Source organism: Chenopodium album, chromosome 18, assembly GCF_948465745.1.
Source record: "Chenopodium album chromosome 18, dcCheAlbu1.1, whole genome shotgun sequence".
In the NCBI taxonomy this organism is placed as follows: Eukaryota; Viridiplantae; Streptophyta; class Magnoliopsida; order Caryophyllales; family Amaranthaceae; genus Chenopodium; species Chenopodium album.
In genome coordinates, this window is record NC_137851.1 from 40,369,926 (window position 1) to 40,378,699 (window position 8,774).

Consider the following 8,774-nt stretch of genomic DNA (forward strand, 5'->3'; position numbering starts at 1 on the left):
TTAAGTGAAAGATGGTGTAAACGTATAATAGTCATTATTATTATTATTGTTATGAAGTATAATTATGTATGTCCATTAAGCATACCATTATAACCCCCTTATCATTATAGCTTCCCTAAGTAACCCCTTGTAACACCCTTTACCTTATTGCTTACCTTTGTAACTTATGCATTATTATTGTGACTTTGGCATTATTAAAATCAGAATATTTCGTTAACTTATTTAAATCATGTACTATATTTGGATTTATTAGTATGAGTGCATAATCATCATTAATAATTTATTAAAGCACACGTGTGATATAAGTTGTTCATATAAATAACTATTGTTTTTGCTATGGAGTATATATGTTTTGTTACAATTATAACCATAGGAGCCTCCCTTTGATTAAATCAAGTGATTATACCATATATATACCTCTTTCGGTAGAAGAATGTTTCATTGTATATTAGTCAAAGTATGTAGTGAAGTGCCAAATAATACTATAGGAATATAATGTTGAATAGGCATATTATATATGTAAAACTCATATATATAAACCTGATTTCTGTAAATAACAAAGGAGAAATTATGTAATTTCAGATGTAGTAGAAGGAAGAAATGACTAAGAATATGATTTTGTAGACTATATGCTCTATATTCATAAAATGAATTGCTATGATCTTGTAGACATAGTAATTATTAAATAATTTTAAGAAAGTTATTTTTTCGGATAACTAATATGTTATCTATTGTTGAATGAACAAAATAGTGAAGTATGGGTAAAAAGAATGTTGATAATTACAACCAACTATATATACTCATTCCCAGAAGTGAATGTGATATCATTCTATGGAAAGAATAACAAGCATAGTTGCATGATATTTCCTATTTACAATTCATGTGAAAGTCATGAGCAATTCAAATGTGATTAAAGGTTATCTAATTGAGAAAGAAAGGTTTGTTTTATGATTTTTACAAACCAACTATGAAAGCCTATGATAGCCTATTAACTTAACTTGATTAATATATTTGTCATATCCATGCTTATAAGAGACTGCAATTCAATGATTGATGTAATTGGGCGCGAGGAACTGGCTAGATTAAGAGTTCTATAAGAATTATTATATTTAAGCATATATTATTTGAATATACTTTATTATGATTAAGTAGTGCATTTAAACACTTTGCTTGATACATATAAGATTGCCAAAATAAAGCGTCCGAGCTTGCACATATATATAAAAGGTTGTTAAATTTTCATTCCCCATATGTAAGGTTTAGGGGGAGATTACCTTATTTTATGTAATCCTTGCACATGACCAATATTATTTTATATTAATGGTCGGCTTTGTATACACTAGCTTAAATGTCAAGGATCGGAATAAAACTATTAAATATTTACTAGACCATGACACCATCTTGAAGATGAATATGAACAAATATCATTGTCTATATTGATAAGGCATTATTGTTAAGAATTGTTATATAAAGTAATAATTGGTATATGCCAAGATTATATATAGGATGCTCCTGAAGAGTAAAATATGTTTGATCAATAAATTTGACATGTATCAAGATTTATGTCTTGCTGAAAAATGAATGTTGACATTCTTATATCACATCATATACATGGCAATACATGATGAGCAATTTGTATAAAGTGATCACTGATGTTGTTAGAATAATGAGAAGTTAGACTTGTAAAATTCATTAGATGTGATAAGCTATGCCATCCGGGTTTAAAGTACCCATTATGAAAATTTAAACTTTGATTTGATATATAGAGATAATGTGCTGATTTTATTTCATGTCACATGTATAAATATGAATTGAAAGGCAAGACATAACATAAGGATTGAAAAGTATTTGAATCATTTTTTTTTAGAATTTGAAATTTATCAAGGGATAAATATTGGAATGAACAACTTTGTACGCAAACAAGTAATATGTGGCCAGAAGTTCACCACGATAGCTTATACGTAGCCAAGAATTAGATGACTTAAACATCACCATAAATAGTGGTATATGTTGCATACAAGTAATTTTATTAGTAAAATTATCGATTGATTGAGAATATCGTATGTCAGCACATAAGAAATAAAAATAAGAAAGAGCTAGGCAACTGCATAATTCATGACTACCCATAGATATTGATCTCCAGAAGAGAATACAATTTTGAAATATTTATCAAAATTACATTTGAAAATTATTTAATTCCCTAGAAGAGATAAAAATTGTTAATTATAGTTTTCTAAAGAATGAAATTTGTTTCACATGAAATTATATCCTAAGTTGGTCAAGAATTTGACATATCTATATTTGAAATATTTTACCAACTTAGGGGGAGAAGAATTATAATATAAGTTGGCATAATTTGAAATTATTACTTGATCCCCATATTTAATTATTGGTAATTTGAAAAGTTTATATGCCAACTTTGTTATTCATCAAGATATGTTGTGCGTAACTCTATGATCTGATTTGTAATCAGTTATGACCCATCTAGAGGCATAGAAGATACACATTGGTCATTGTGAAATTATAAATATACATTGAGATAAATCTTGCCAATATTTACTTGAATCTTTACACCTGAAGTGTAGATTATATGATCGGTTCCAATATAAAGATGTGATGCCTGGCAAGAAAGTGCAGTTGATACTTGTAAAGAGCATAATTGTTGATAAATTAATTTTGTATAGAATACTCCAAAAGTGAAAAAATATATCTGAATTATAATAAGATGGCCTAACATATGAGCAAAATATGATGGTGGAAGATGTATTCAGATATCATTGTTCATTAGCATGCAAATGTTACATGCATATTTTTAATGATACCGGTATACGATGAAACTGATAGATTGAAGTAATATAATGGACGGGTGAAGAGGGGATCTGAATTATACGTCCATTTTGTTGTCGACATATATATAATTATGAGAATGAGCTCATGGACCTGAAGTCCAATAATATATGGATTCTAAAATCCACATTGTACAATGTTTTGCATTTTTGAGTCTTACATACATATGCATGGGTAGGAATTAGATAAATGCATCATTCGTCATTTGCATATTTATCATTTTATTATTTTTCTTTATTTATATAGTTCCACATTTCATATGTCATTTAGAGATTATTTATTATTGTTTCTTAATTATGAATTTTGATATATAAATGAATATGCACGCCCGTCATAATAAGAATAATTTGCAAGCTTTATTAAAATTTATAAAAGGAGATTCAAACTCCATTGGGCTAACAATGTTCTAATAGCATGTTATGAACTATGCATATGAGATTAAAGAAGAGTTTTTGAAGAAATTATACATATTATATTTATATGATATCTATTTTTTCTACCAAATAGATGACATCTCAACCTGAAGTTTGAGCATGACTAAGTTTGCGTGAAAAGTCCTATTATTTGAATTTGCAAAAGCAATTTCATATTTCAATATAAAATGTATACATAAATGACACACTTATTCGTATGAATGATTACATTCTGGTCCCGAAGAACCAATGGCGATGCAATCAGATGCTTCACATTATCGATTCTGATTTCACAATAATATCGATATAATTTAAGAGTGTTTCATCAAATATTCATGAATATCAAACGTTTGATGAATTTAACTACAAATGACCTCATAAATAAGGTACTATGTACAAATCAAATATATATACATAGATAAGGGTTGTAACATATCTTTTATATGAGAAATGTGTTTACCAAATATGAGGTTGTTATCAAGATATATGTATTTGGCATTTTGAGAAAAACGTTGGTAAGAAAGAGATCTATAAAACATTACATTCTATGTGTATTATTCTCATAAGTCAAAAGACAAGAAGGTATTTCAACGGTTCAAGTGAAGTTTTGAAGACTCAAGTTAAATTTTGAAAAATCAGTTATCAATGAAGGTTTTGCTGCTACAGAGAACAAGTTACTTGGGTTAGTCTTCAACTTATTACATTGAAGATCTAAAGTGATGTTAAAATAAGGGGGAAATAATACGCGCTACACTCTTTTCCCCTTAACCATGGTTTTGTCCCACTGGGTTTTCCTGGTAAGGTTTTTAACGAGGTAGCTTAGTATTCCAAGCGTATAATGAAGAATGATGTACTCTTTTTCCTTCACTAGGTTTTTATCCCACAAGGTTTTTCTTAATAAGGTTTTAACGAGGCACAATCTTCAATAATGGACATCCAAGGGGGAGCGTTATGAAGTATAATTATGTATGTCCATTAAGCATACCATTGTAACCCCCTTATCATTATAGCTTCCCTAAGTAACCCCTTGTAACACCCTTTACCTTATTGCTTACCTTTGTAACTTATGCATTATTATTGTGACTCTTCATTACCTTTGGAGAGTTACTATATTCAATTGTATTTATAATAGGCATTGCCTAATGAAAATAGAATAGAGATTACTTTCTATATCTTTCTTCTATTATTCTCTTCATTTATTTTATAATTATTATTATTATTATTATTATTATTATTATTTTTGTCGTTCTTGTAATATAAGCTTAAAATTATGAAATTTAGCTTTATATCATTAGCAATATCATTAGACATAAACTGAACTGAGCTGAACTGAACTGAACTGAACTGAAATTAATTTGATGAGAACATGCCCTTAATATGTCGATTCATAATTTTAGGAAAAACATTAAATTTAATCTTTAATACATTTCTCATATATTTGTTTTACAAAATTTAATCTTTAATACATCCATAAATCCAAATTACTCGCTCTTAATAGTCAATCCTAAAATTTCATTCTTAATTTATAGTATAATCTGTTGCATCCTCAACGTAAGCTCACAAATTAAATCAAGATAATATCACATAGTAAAAGTTGGTAAAAAATATTGTTCAATAATGGATAAACCACTTGATAATACATACAAAGTATTAGTAAAAAAAAAAAAAAAAAAGGTAAGATATGCTTGAGCATGGGATTAAAACCATGACCTCTAAGAATACAAGTAAGCCCATAAACCATTAAACCATTTCCTTTTCTACACCAAATCCGTTTACAAAATATATTATTACTAAACTACATCCATTCAACTAATACCAGAGTAGAGCAGTGGCGCACGTGACCCAGGTTTATTTATGGTTAATGATTTAATGAAAGCTTCAATAATAAAAAAACACAAATTTTTAAAAAAAACCGGTGTTCAAGAACATTATTGAATGGCGGATTTACGGACAAGAAAACTGCCATGGCACGTGCTTCATAATGATTGCCAAAATAAAGAAACAATAGAACTTTCTCTCTCCTCGATTTTCTCTCTTCATTCACTTCAGCTTTCTCTCTCCTCGTTTTTCTCTCTCTAAAAACCAATTAACTGGCGATTTCGAGCGTGTTCTCTCTCCTCCATTGTTGCTCTTCGAGCTTTTTCTCTCTTTTCTTTCACTTGTGAAGTTGTTTATCGCTTAATTCTGGTTCGTTTACTTATTTTTTTGAGATTTTTGTTAGTTTAAATTATTTTGGTTCTTCGATTTTTAGGTTTTTTGATTTTGATTTTGTTTTCGTTTTTTGTAGTGTTTGTTTCAGCAATGGTGAAGAAGAAGATTACAAAGAAGGCTGTAGATGCTGAAGAAGGTGTGTTTATTTAAATTTTTCATCATTTTTTCAATTTTTCAATTGAATTTTCGCTTATATATGTCGAATTAGTAGTGCATGTTATTTTTTTTTATAGTTTTCTGTTGATTTATTATGCATATTATGATAATTGAATTTTAATTTTGAAGTTATTATGTATAATTTTGCTTTATTTTATTGTTCATTGTGATAATTGGTTCAAAATTTGTTATACATGTGTTGTGGTGTTGTTATATGTGAAACAAATTTTGCATGTTTGTTTTCAGAAGTTTTATTCATTATTCTTCAAATTTTGTATGTTAGGTTTTAGTTAGATTATGAGAATAGTATGCATATCTGCATTGTGTTTGTGTATATGTGTTTGAGTACCAGTAATATGTGCATTGTGCATTGTGTGTGAGTAATATATACATATGTTATTTATATGCATGACAAAGGTCACTTTATGCTGTTAAAAGGGTCACTTTATGCTGTGAAAAGGGTCACTTTATGCTGTTAAAAGGGTCACGTTTTTATTTAAAAGGGTTACTTGTTGTAGTTTAAAGGGCGACTTTATGCAGTGAAAAGGGTCACTTTATATATTTAAAAGGGTCACTTTATGCTTGTTAAAGGGTTACTTTTTCAGTTAAAAGGGTTACTTGTTGTATTTTAAGGGTGACTTTATGCAGTTAAAAGGGTCACTTTATTCATTTAAAAGGGTCACTTTTTGCATTTAAAAGGATTTTTATGCATATATTCTGAATTTTCCCATGAGTAATTTGTGAATTTGTAATTTATGGTTATCCTCTGTATTAATTAGATATAGGTGGTTCAATAGGTGGATATCGTTATAAATCGCCTTCAAGGGGAAAAGCAATGGGTAAAGAGCCTGCTAAGGTCAAAACAGTACCTAAAAAGAACAAGACAGTTCCTGAGAAGGACAAACCAGAGTCTAAAACTGTGAAGGCTATAACTGTTCCTAAGAAAAAGCAGAGTCTCAGAAGGTTAAAGCAGCTCCTAAGAAGTCTAAAATTGTATCTAAGAAGGCCAAAGCAGATTCTGAATTGCAAGTGGTTTATGATTGTGATTCTGATACTGTTGTGTAAGTATAAATTTTTTTTGTTTTGCATTTTTTAATTATATATATCATGATTCTGATTCTGATATTGTTTAACTTATTTTTTTTATTATTATTTAGGGAAAAAAGACCCTTGATTGCAAGGTGCAGACCACACACATTGGAATTAATGATGAGTACTTTTAGTCCTAATAAAAAAAAAAGCTGTTGAAGAAATAGGTTTTGGTGGTTTATTACATCTGAAATTGAAAACTTTGAATCATCAAATGCTACATTGGCTTGTTGAACACTTTAATGGTGGTAGCTGCATGTTTACTATTGCTGCTGGTAAAGAGTTTGTAGTTACTAAAAACGATATATGCGATGTCTTTGGCTTGCCTATGAGTGAGATTATTGTTCCTGAACTTCAGAAGAATCCTGAAGAAGGTAGTGTAGATAAACGTATCATTCAGTCATGGAGACTTGATTATGGTCTTACTGAGAAGCAACCTCTGCATTTGTCAAAAGTGGAATCTAGGATGGTTGATTTGGATGATGGTGGGGAAGAATTCAAGAGATGTTTTGTGCTTCATGCTATTTCTAGCTTCTTAGCTCCTACTACTAATAGGACTGTTTCATTGAAGTTACTGAAGGCTGTGGAAGAAGTTGATGAAATCAAAACATTTGATTGGTGTTCATATGTTTTGAAAAAATTAAAGAAGGCTGTTGTGAAGTATAAGAATGATGAAAATGCTCAAAATGTAAGTGGTTGTTTGCTAGCTTTGCAAATTATGTATTTTCATCGATTAAATTTCCAAGGAGAAAAGGAAAGTAGTACCCTTCCTTTGATTCAACATTGAACTGATGCGAAGATTAAGAAGCGGATCAATTTGGAGATCAAAGCTGGTGATTTTGGGCAGGGACCATTGGATACCCATACATATCCTGTTTCACAGCCTGAAATTAGGGATCCTGTTGTTAAGCAAACTTGTGGTCAAGGGGCTTCTACAAGTGGTAGAAGTAGCCGCATTCTTGCATTTAAGCTTCCAGAAAATGTGATGACTGATGATGAAATTAAAGAAATTTCAACTGATGTAAGTGTTCTTTTTTTTTATTTAGTTATTATCTCTGTATGTGCACTAAAGTTACCCTTTATGTGCACTAAAGTTACCCTTTGTGTGCACTAAAGTTACCCTAAATAGTCAGTTATAAGGGTTACTTTATGCATTTAAAAGGGTAACTTTATGCATTTAAAAGGGTAACTTTATGCATATATCATGAATTTTCATTTGTTTTTTATTTTTATTTGTTACATTTGTATAGTTTTTTATTAGTTCATATGTTTGCAGGCTGTTCATGAAACATTTCTTTTAGTTAAAAGAAATATGGATGTATTATTGTTGGTTCAGTCACAGGGTTTTCAAGCCTTGAGTGATATGATTTCTTCTCGCAGAACTGAATCATTATCCTCTGATGATGCTGTTGCATTTTCTCAAACTCAACAGCTACTCTCTGATCCTCATTACCTGAAGCTTTTAGATGGTTTAATTGAGGAGTGTAACAAGATGAAGTCTGTTCATGAAATGTTTCGTGATTTTTATGAACCTGAAGGTCATAACAATGTTGCACAAGATTTGAATTTGAATAGGTCTGAGGATGATGTCAATGGTAAAGGAAAAAGTGTTCTGATGAATAGGTCTGAGGATGATGTCAATGGTAATGTTGGGCCTTCTGTAGCAAATTCTTCTAGACGTATCGTCAGAGGCAATAAATCTTTTTGCTCACTCGACTGTGGGCCAGTAGGTGTGGATGTTCCTTTTCTTACTCTGTTTTTGAGGGCTAATGCTCGGATTTTCAAGAATTTGCCTAAGTTACATTTGGAAATTCTTGATTATTGTTTACTGAAGGATGATTCAATGATGAGGAAGTTAAGTGTCATTTTTTATGATAATTATATTTTTATATGTTTTTTTTCCTTTATTTTTTTTAATGCTTATCTTATTTTTTATTGTTGCAGTGAGAACCTTGTTACTATTGGGATGAATTTTTTAATTCCAAGAGAAGACATGGTATCCCTGGTAGCTCCACTTAGAATTAGATGGTGCATCATTGATTGCTACTGTCTGTATTT